Source organism: Pleurodeles waltl, unplaced genomic scaffold (assembly GCF_031143425.1).
Source record: "Pleurodeles waltl isolate 20211129_DDA unplaced genomic scaffold, aPleWal1.hap1.20221129 scaffold_187, whole genome shotgun sequence".
Taxonomy (NCBI): Eukaryota; Metazoa; Chordata; class Amphibia; order Caudata; family Salamandridae; genus Pleurodeles; species Pleurodeles waltl.
Genome location: NW_027149893.1, coordinates 115,948 through 125,155, shown reverse-complemented (window position 1 = coordinate 125,155; position 9,208 = coordinate 115,948). Strand labels below are relative to the sequence as shown.

Here is a 9,208-nt window from a genome sequence, read left to right as displayed (position 1 = left end):
AAGGAGAAACAAGTAGATGAAATTCTGTACGACTGTATAGGAAGATAAAGAAAGAGTTGACTATGTTAGATGAAGTCATTGTAAGAAATGTCAAATTAGTTGCACCCCTTTCACTCAAGCCAAGCCTTACTGCATTGGCTCACGAGGGTCCTACTGGTATGACTGGCATGACTGGCACAAAGGAAAAATTACAACTGGTTTAACACTATATGAACTATTAAGAGGTAGGTAGGCCCCATCAGCAAACTACGTCCTCTTTGGTTCAAGGGAAAGACGGCAAAAGCAAGAGCCATCAACCTTGATAAGTAATGTGCAAAAGAGTCCAAATAAAATAGTTACAAATGAAACATAATATTATCAATGGCGGCGGGCAGCTTTAGGAGGGAGGGGGCGGGCAGGAAGCACACACACACACACACACTCATTCTTTCACACACAGACACACACACACCTCCATTAACAACACTCATAAGATTCAAACACGCACGCACGCACCAAACATTCATCTTAAAACATCACACACACTCATTCTTTCACACATGCACGCACATCCATTGACACTCATAAGATTCAAACATGCAGGCACGCACCAAACATTCATTTTAAAAGATCACACACACTCATTCTTTCACACATGCACGCACATCCGTTGCTACCCCCTTCTACAGCGATCCTCTCTTCTGCACAACATGGATAAGCATTGACAAAGTCAATAGCTTTTGTCTCATAGAAGTGACTTACTGGCTTTGCCAATATTATTTTTGTTAATGGCTGAAATGGAAATCCAGGTTTGGGTCCCTGATGGGTGAATCTCTGGAGTGAGAAGGGGGCTGACACGGGACTAGCCTGAGAAATGAGGACACATATTATTTTTGGCTAGTAGTCAGTCACATGTTTTATCGTCGGCTGTATTGTTTGTACTGTTGTCAATTCTTGTGTGAAGAGAGGCGCTATGCTGTGACTGGTCCTTGTCATCATTGTGAGATGTAGGATGTAACTTCAGGAGCAGATTACATCTGCAGCGTGTGATGGGTGGTGTAATATACGGACGTATGTACAGATGCTGCTTTCTATCGTCGCCTCTATAAGATCCACATTTGAAATTCGGGTGCACGGAGTTTATGTACACTGTAAAGGCAGAGCATCGCCTTGTCTTGCTACGTGAGGTGTACATCTTCAATGTGTCCATAAGTGCACTGTCCCCTGTTACTTATATGTTTGTTTACGTCAATGTCCACGTTGGTGTTTGTTCTAAACTTCCTTCAGTTCATCCACTTTCATAGTCACTTAATTAAATAAATAAATAATCTGCTTCCTTGTTTCACTTAAAAAAGACATGAATTGTGAGTAGTTTCCTAGCGCCTAGTAGAGTGTAAGAGACTTCAATCCATGTGCAAGTCAATAATTATACCCAAAAAACACTCACATACGGCAGTTTCCTGCCAGAGCTGACAGAGTGCAAGTGCCACTCAATGACCATCCGCGCCAGTAGTGTAGGGGTATCATGCAAGATTCCCATTCTTGTGACCCGGGTTCGATTCCCGGCTGGCGCACGTCTTTTATTTATGACTTTAAAATTTGGTCTTTTATATTTTTAACACCTAAATAAGTTTATTTTGAAATGTACGGTTGGGATTTTTTATCTTGGTGGGAAAACAAAGTTGTTTTAATAACGAAGTACACATGAGCCTGGTTTTAACTGTGAACTACAAATATCTTCTCACTCAGTGAGATTCACCCTCTTATTCTGTGGCCGTGTTAACGCGTCCTTCTATGTTAATTTGTTACACATTAGGAGTCGTTTTAGGCCAATTAATCTTGTGACCCAGTGGAGAGACACCGTAGGACGAGATAACTGATCAATATGTCAAGCAATATATCAATAATTTCATCAATATTTACCACCACAATGCACTTTACTTTAGATAAAGACATTAATCAAATTGTCGATGTAATCATGGCCTTTCAGCCATGAATAACCGCACCTTGGTAGGATTTTATGAATTTTATTCCCTATTAATTACAATGTACGAGCAAAAGAGTTAATCTCAATATCAGAAAGCATAAGAGCATAGTCACGATATGGCAACTGTGATAAGATTTCATTAATGCAAAGATCACAAACATAAGAACATAGCACGGCGTGAACATAGATCAGAATACGGCAAATAACATATACGTCTCAGTTCAGCATAGCATAACGTCAGTCATTTATCTATTTGCGTCAGTCGAAGTGAACACCTGTACTAACTGCTAATTAGCATCAGCATGTTGGGCTTCATGCAAAAACAATTTAGAACACCAATTTGGAAAACATCTAACTAAGGTCTCTACCAAAATGAGCAGTTGGTACCTAGAAAGGAAAAGCAAACAGACAAATCACAAATTGCATTGTCATAATTACCCTCCAAGGATTAGATCAGCACACAGGATCAGTCTTCGTCTTCAGGACATCACTCAAAACGCCATCAGTCTAAACTTTGTCTAAAGGACAGGGGGCACTTCCCTCATAAGGAGGAGAAGTGTAAATGGACAGTCTATGGGGAAGATGGTTTAATAAGTCTTAAAGTCACCAAACAGAGTGACATAGTTTCTGGATAAAATCAATAGCATTCCCTACCTAGTTCTCTCGACCCTTCTGTGACATGGGTTTTTATCCCTTTTCCGTAATACCTTCCCCCAAAATTCTATTGGACATTTGCTGTACCCCACTATCTTTAACCTATCAAATTATACATTAGGTAATTCTAATTGTCACCCCACATTTATTCACAACACTTTGATTGGTCTTCATAATTGACGTCTTCGGAGGTGGCACATCCGGGGGTTACTTCACAGCTTGGCACGTCTTCTCGGGTCATGAGTTCCTTTGTCCATGGTTTGTACATTACATTAATCTACATTTGTTTCAATCTTGTGTATAAACTCATACTAAAGCAGCAAGCATGCGGATGAGAACAGGATTGTACTGATACATTCATTTTCCAAGTTGAAGAAAAAGAACATTTGCAGGGTCATGGCCCTTTGCGAGTCAGCACACTGGAAAATAGAAAAATGCTTTTAATATGAGAGCCAGGCAACTAAAACCCACAGCTCACGCTAACTTAAGGCCTATAAGATTTTTCAATATAAATGCAATATCATGATCGTTAATATAACTTGACTAACCATAGCATTAATGATTCTATTTATGAGTTATTAGTTTGCGCACACATTGGTGGCCACACACATTATAGTCATAATTCAAATGCACGTTTAAGCTATCATTGTCGTTTTCTATGCAACATCGTTAAGCATTGATATGAGCATTTTATTTTAATATGTGTTATTTAAACTACGCCCTCTCAGTCCCTCCTCTGATGACGCTCGTCATCACACAAACCTTTCCCTTTGACCCTTCATTTTAATTTTTCACCTTGCGCATAATGCGCATTTCAACATCTTGCCCTTTATGTGAACTTCCCAATATTTCATTGAACATTTTCTCTCTTTCACTTTCTTCATTTCTTCTGGTTCTTTTAGTCCAATTCTTCTTAATTTTGTCATTGATTTTACATGCCCCCCATAATCCTAAAAGACAGGCCAGAACAATTAATAGACCCATTAATATTTTAGCAAGTACCCCATCCCAAATATTGGTAAACCAGCTCCCTACTCTGGCAATTCCTTTTCCAAATTTCTCCCAAACTCCAGGTTCCTTCAAATCCTTCAAATCTGCACAATCTCTAGTTAAGTTAGTAAGCATACCTCTAACCTTTTTACTATTGTCCGGAATGAATGAGCAACAATGACGCTCATTGAGCATCTTGCAGACTCCACCGCTCTTTGCTAAAAGAATGTCTAAAGCAAGCCGATTTTAAAGAGTCATAGCTCTTTCTGCAGCAAGTTCAGTATCCATCAGGAGAAAAGCCCCTGTGAAATTTGTCAGCATGTTATCCACAATAGTAGACAACTTTTGAATCTTCATAGAATTCAAGATAACCCCCACTGAAGGGATTATAGCTCCAAATATATCACCAATGACAGCAGCCACTGATTTTCCTTTTTGTCTAGGATGTTGTAATTCAGACGTCTTAGGTATTTGTTTTAAGTCATCAATCTGGTAAATCTATGGGAAAACTATTCCCAAATAACATGTCCCACACCATCCCCTAGGGAGACGGTAATAAGCATTAAGGCCACAAATGTAATAGATCCCAGGGATCGCTGGATCTTGTCCATTCAACATAAATGTCCATTTGCTCTGAAACAAAAACACATGTCTGCATTCACTCGTTCCCACAAACAAATTGTCCTGCTCAGATTTTGGCCTATATATACAAAGCCTACCTACATGTAATGCATCAATAGCTAGCTTGCCTTGTGTCTTTATTGCAGTGTAAGCATAATCATTTGAATATGTGCGTTTTTCTAATCCTTTTTCTAGTCTTTCTTTTAGTGCTTTGCGTCTATTTTCAGTATGATCTAAAAAGCTTTTCTCTACAGGTGACAGCAAGCAAGTTAAATTATTGCGATATGCATAAGCAGTTCCAAATGTAAGCGTCGGCTCAAAGAATCCTCTAACTATTTTTATATCATGTTCCTTAGCTAACTTGTTCAGGAATTCAATCACAGGCACAAAAGAAAACACAACATCCAGATTCGAATATAAGTATTGCACATGCGCTTGATTATAGAACCTTGTTAGTAGCAAACTGCAGCTAATCCCGTAGGTTAGAGGAAGGCCATGGTAAGTAACTCCTTCCTGCACAGATGAAGAAAGTTTAGTGTACACATAACAGTCTTTCGCATTCATGGTCTCCACATACTCATTCAACAAACGATGGAAGACATTAGTAGAAAGTTCCCCTTTTGAATTAGTTCCCTCATGCAAGTGTCTTGCATCTTGCTCAAATCTTTCCCACGGTGTTAGTGTTGTAGTTTCAGGTTTTGAAGTTGCGTTAATAGTCTCTTTCTCTATCCATGGCATTCCCACAATCACTCCCACAATTATTATTGCACACACAATACCTATTATAGGGCCTAGCCAACCACACACCTTACTTCCCTTGTTACTACCTCTATTATAAGCCATGTCTGTACAGAATCAGATAGTAGACTAACAATCAACTTGAGAATGATTTTGAGTTTTCCCATTGGTTTCTGCGTGTATTTACAGCATCTTCACTCACTCCAGGACCCCCTTTTGTCAAATCAGGTTAGCAGCTTGTCATAATCGGGTTTCTCGAAGTCAATCCGGTTCTAATCTCACATTCGGTAATTTATAAAGTCTCTTTTCTCAGTTTTCAATTTTCGATTTTAACCAGGTCTCTCCTTTTGATTTGTTCAAGTACCTTAGTATTGGCCTGGTACTTCTCGGTCAAAACAGAATGCTAGAAATTCTTGTTGCCACTCAGATGTTGTAGCATGTGCCCATTCAGGACCTGTATATCTTCTGTTTGCCACTCTCTTTCTTTTCAGCTTTCGTTCACCTTGCTGTTCTCCTTCACTTAGGTCTTCCACTCGGGATGTATCGTTCTCCTTTGTTATTGTTTCATTTGGTGTGTCTCTTATCCTTAGGAGTGGTTTCTCTAGCCAGTTATCACCCTTATGTGTCTTCTTTCGATGTGTCTTTTCAGAACACTGGACAGCACCCTCCTCTTGTGATATGGTGTTTTCTCTTGATGGACCTGCAACTGGTTCAGGAGACTCTGGCATAACGTCAGTCATTTATCTATTTGCGTCAGTCGAAGTGAACACCTGTACTAACTGCTAATTAGCATCAGCATGTTGGGCTTCATGCAAAAACAATTTAGAACACCAATTTGGAAAACATCTAACTAAGGTCTCTACCAAAATGAGCAGTTGGTACCTAGAAAGGAAAAGCAAACAGACAAATCACAAATTGCATTGTCATAATTACCCTCCAAGGATTAGATCAGCACACAGGATCAGTCTTCGTCTTCAGGACATCACTCAAAACGCCATCAGTCTAAACTTTGTCTAAAGGACAGGGGGCACTTCCCTCATAAGGAGGAGAAGTGTAAATGGACAGTCTATGGGGAAGATGGTTTAATAAGTCTTAAAGTCACCAAACAGAGTGACATAGTTTCTGGATAAAATCAATAGCATTCCCTACCTAGTTCTCTCGACCCTTCTGTGACATGGGTTTTTATCCCTTTTCCGTAATACCTTCCCCCAAAATTCTATTGGACATTTGCTGTACCCCACTATCTTTAACCTATCAAATTATACATTAGGTAATTCTAATTGTCACCCCACATTTATTCACAACACTTTGATTGGTCTTCATAATTGACGTCTTCGGAGGTGGCACATCCGGGGGTTACTTCACAGCTTGGCACGTCTTCTCGGGTCATGAGTTCCTTTGTCCATGGTTTGTACATTACATTAATCTACATTTGTTTCAATCTTGTGTATAAACTCATACTAAAGCAGCAAGCATGCGGATGAGAACAGGATTGTACTGATACATTCATTTTCCAAGTTGAAGAAAAAGAACATTTGCAGGGTCATGGCCCTTTGCGAGTCAGCACACTTCTGCGTGTATTTACAGCATCTTCACTCACTCCAGGACCCCCTTTTGTCAAATCAGGTTAGCAGCTTGTCATAATCGGGTTTCTCGAAGTCAATCCGGTTCTAATCTCACATTCGGTAATTTATAAAGTCTCTTTTCTCAGTTTTCAATTTTCGATTTTAACCAGGTCTCTCCTTTTGATTTGTTCAAGTACCTTAGTATTGGCCTGGTACTTCTCGGTCAAAACAGAATGCTAGAAATTCTTGTTGCCACTCAGATGTTGTAGCATGTGCCCATTCAGGACCTGTATATCTTCTGTTTGCCACTCTCTTTCTTTTCAGCTTTCGTTCACCTTGCTGTTCTCCTTCACTTAGGTCTTCCACTCGGGATGTATCGTTCTCCTCTGTTATTGTTTCATTTGGTGTGTCTCTTATCCTTAGGAGTGGTTTCTCTAGCCAGTTATCACCCTTATGTGTCTTCTTTCGATGTGTCTTTTCAGAACACTGGACAGCACCCTCCTCTTGTGATATGGTGTTTTCTCTTGATGGACCTGCAACTGGTTCAGGAGACTCTGGCACACTCCGATCTCTTTCTATTATTTCTCCTTCTTCTTCTTCTGGGTCTGTACCGAGTTCAAGTTCTAACCCGTATCTGTCTACTTCTGGGAGAACCTCTCCTTGATTTAGTTCTCCTGCGGCCTCTACTGAGATAGGCACTCTGTCACCTCTCTCGAACTCATTCACTGTTTGAGGGACGAGGCTGTTCTCAGTGGGCCCTCCGGCAGTCTCAGTTCGCTCTTGACTGTTTTCTAACTCTGAGACCTCTCTCCCTGGAGCTGTTATGCCGGAAACTTCAAGTTTCTCTTCAACAGGACACGTTACCTTTTTTGTGTGACTGGCATGTATCCAGTTTGGAACTCCTGCACACTTCATGGTAGTAGTGGTTGTCAAGATTATTTGATACGGCCCTTTCCAGCGTGGCTCCAGACACGATTTTCTCACGTGCTTCTTGACAACCACCCAGTCACCAGCTTGTAGGGTGTGGCCTGGATCTCCAATTGGTGGCAATGTGTTAGCTTCTACCTGGTGAGAGAAAGAGCGAATCACATCAGCCAAACCTTTGCAGTAGTCCAACACCACATCATTTGTGATATTCACTAGAGCATTTGCAGGTACTGCTAGCAACCTCATAGCTCTGCCCATGAGGATCTCATGGGAGGATAGTCCTGTTTTCTTATCGGGGTGTTTCTCATTGACATCAGCACTAAGGGCAATGCATCTGGCCATTTCATATTGGTAGCTGCGCACATTTTTGCCATTCTCGATTTCAGAGTACCATTCATTTGCTCCACTAGTCATGATGCTTCAGGGCGATAGCTACAATGCAGTTTTTGTTCGATGTCGAGTGCGGCACACAGGAGTTTAATCACCTCATTTTCGAAGTGTCTGCCCCTATCTGATTCTATAGAGACAGGAAACCCAAATCTTGGTATTAACTCCCTAAGTAGCAGCTTCGCAACTGTAAAACTATCATTTATACGCGTGGGGTAGGCCTCAATCCAGTGACTGAAAACACACACAATCACCAATACGTACTTCAATCCTCCACAAAGAGGCATTTCAATGAAGTCCACTTGCATTTTGCTGAACGGACCGTCAGCTCTCCCAATGTGGCTCAAAGTTACCACTGTTCCCTTTCCAGCATTCATCTGTTGATAGATGAGGCACCTGTGACAAATAACCTCGGCAGCATGTCTGAATTTTGGGTTGAACCAGTCGATTTTAAATGACCTGATCATTGCATCCCACCCAAGGTGAGCCTGTCCGTGATACAGCCTGGCAAACTGAGACAGAAGACTGTTTGGCAGGACTAATTTTCCTTCATCTGAGACCCACAAATCATCAGCCCTCTGTACACATTGCATTATTTGCCAGGAAAGTTTTTCCTCTTTGCTTGCACAACCTTGTAATGTTTTTAACTCATCTAGGGTATCAACCACCCGTAATGCAAGGTTCAAACATGTGTCATTTTCAGCTTGTGGTAACAATTCCCACTGCTCCTTGAACGATATACAGTTCAATGCACAAAACCTTGCAACTTGATCTGCATAACCGTTTCCCATGGACACAAAGTCTTGCGACTTAACATGAGCATTGCATTTCACCACGGCAATTTCAAGAGGTAGCTGAATTGCATGTAACAAATCCTTTATTTGTTCACCATTTTTCACAGGAGAACCAGAAGAGGTCATGAAACCCCCCTGTGACCATAGTTGGCCAAAATCATGTACAATTCCAAATCCGTATCTGCTATCAGTATAGATAGTGACTCTCAGATTCACAGCTGCTTGGCATGCCTTGGTAAGGGCAATTAATTCTGCCACTTGTGCGGAAAACACTCTCTCGAGCCAGGAAGCTTCAATGATACCAGCTATGGTAGACACAGCATATCCAGCTCCCAGTGTTCCAAAAGAATCTCTTAAACAGGACCCATCTACAAACATGATAGTCATTTTCTTTTAACGGTGTGTCCTGAATATCGGGACGTGGTTTGGTACATAATTCGGTTACCTCAAGACAGTCATATTCAAACTCTTCCTCATTGTTAATTTCAGAGTTTTCAGCAGGAAGTAAAGTTGCTGGGTTCAATACAGTACATCGTTTTAGCGAGACATTTGGTGACCCCAGTATG

At 40.9% G+C, this 9,208-nt stretch overlaps 1 non-coding gene across 1 annotated transcript; it reads left to right on the top strand.

The window, feature by feature from the left end:
• Positions 1 to 1,482: 1,482 nt before the first annotated feature.
• TRNAG-CCC (transfer RNA glycine (anticodon CCC)) lies at positions 1,483 to 1,553 on the top strand. The gene has a single exon. It is a non-coding gene; the product is annotated as a tRNA-Gly (tRNA).
• The last annotated feature ends 7,655 nt before the right edge of the window (positions 1,554 to 9,208 follow it).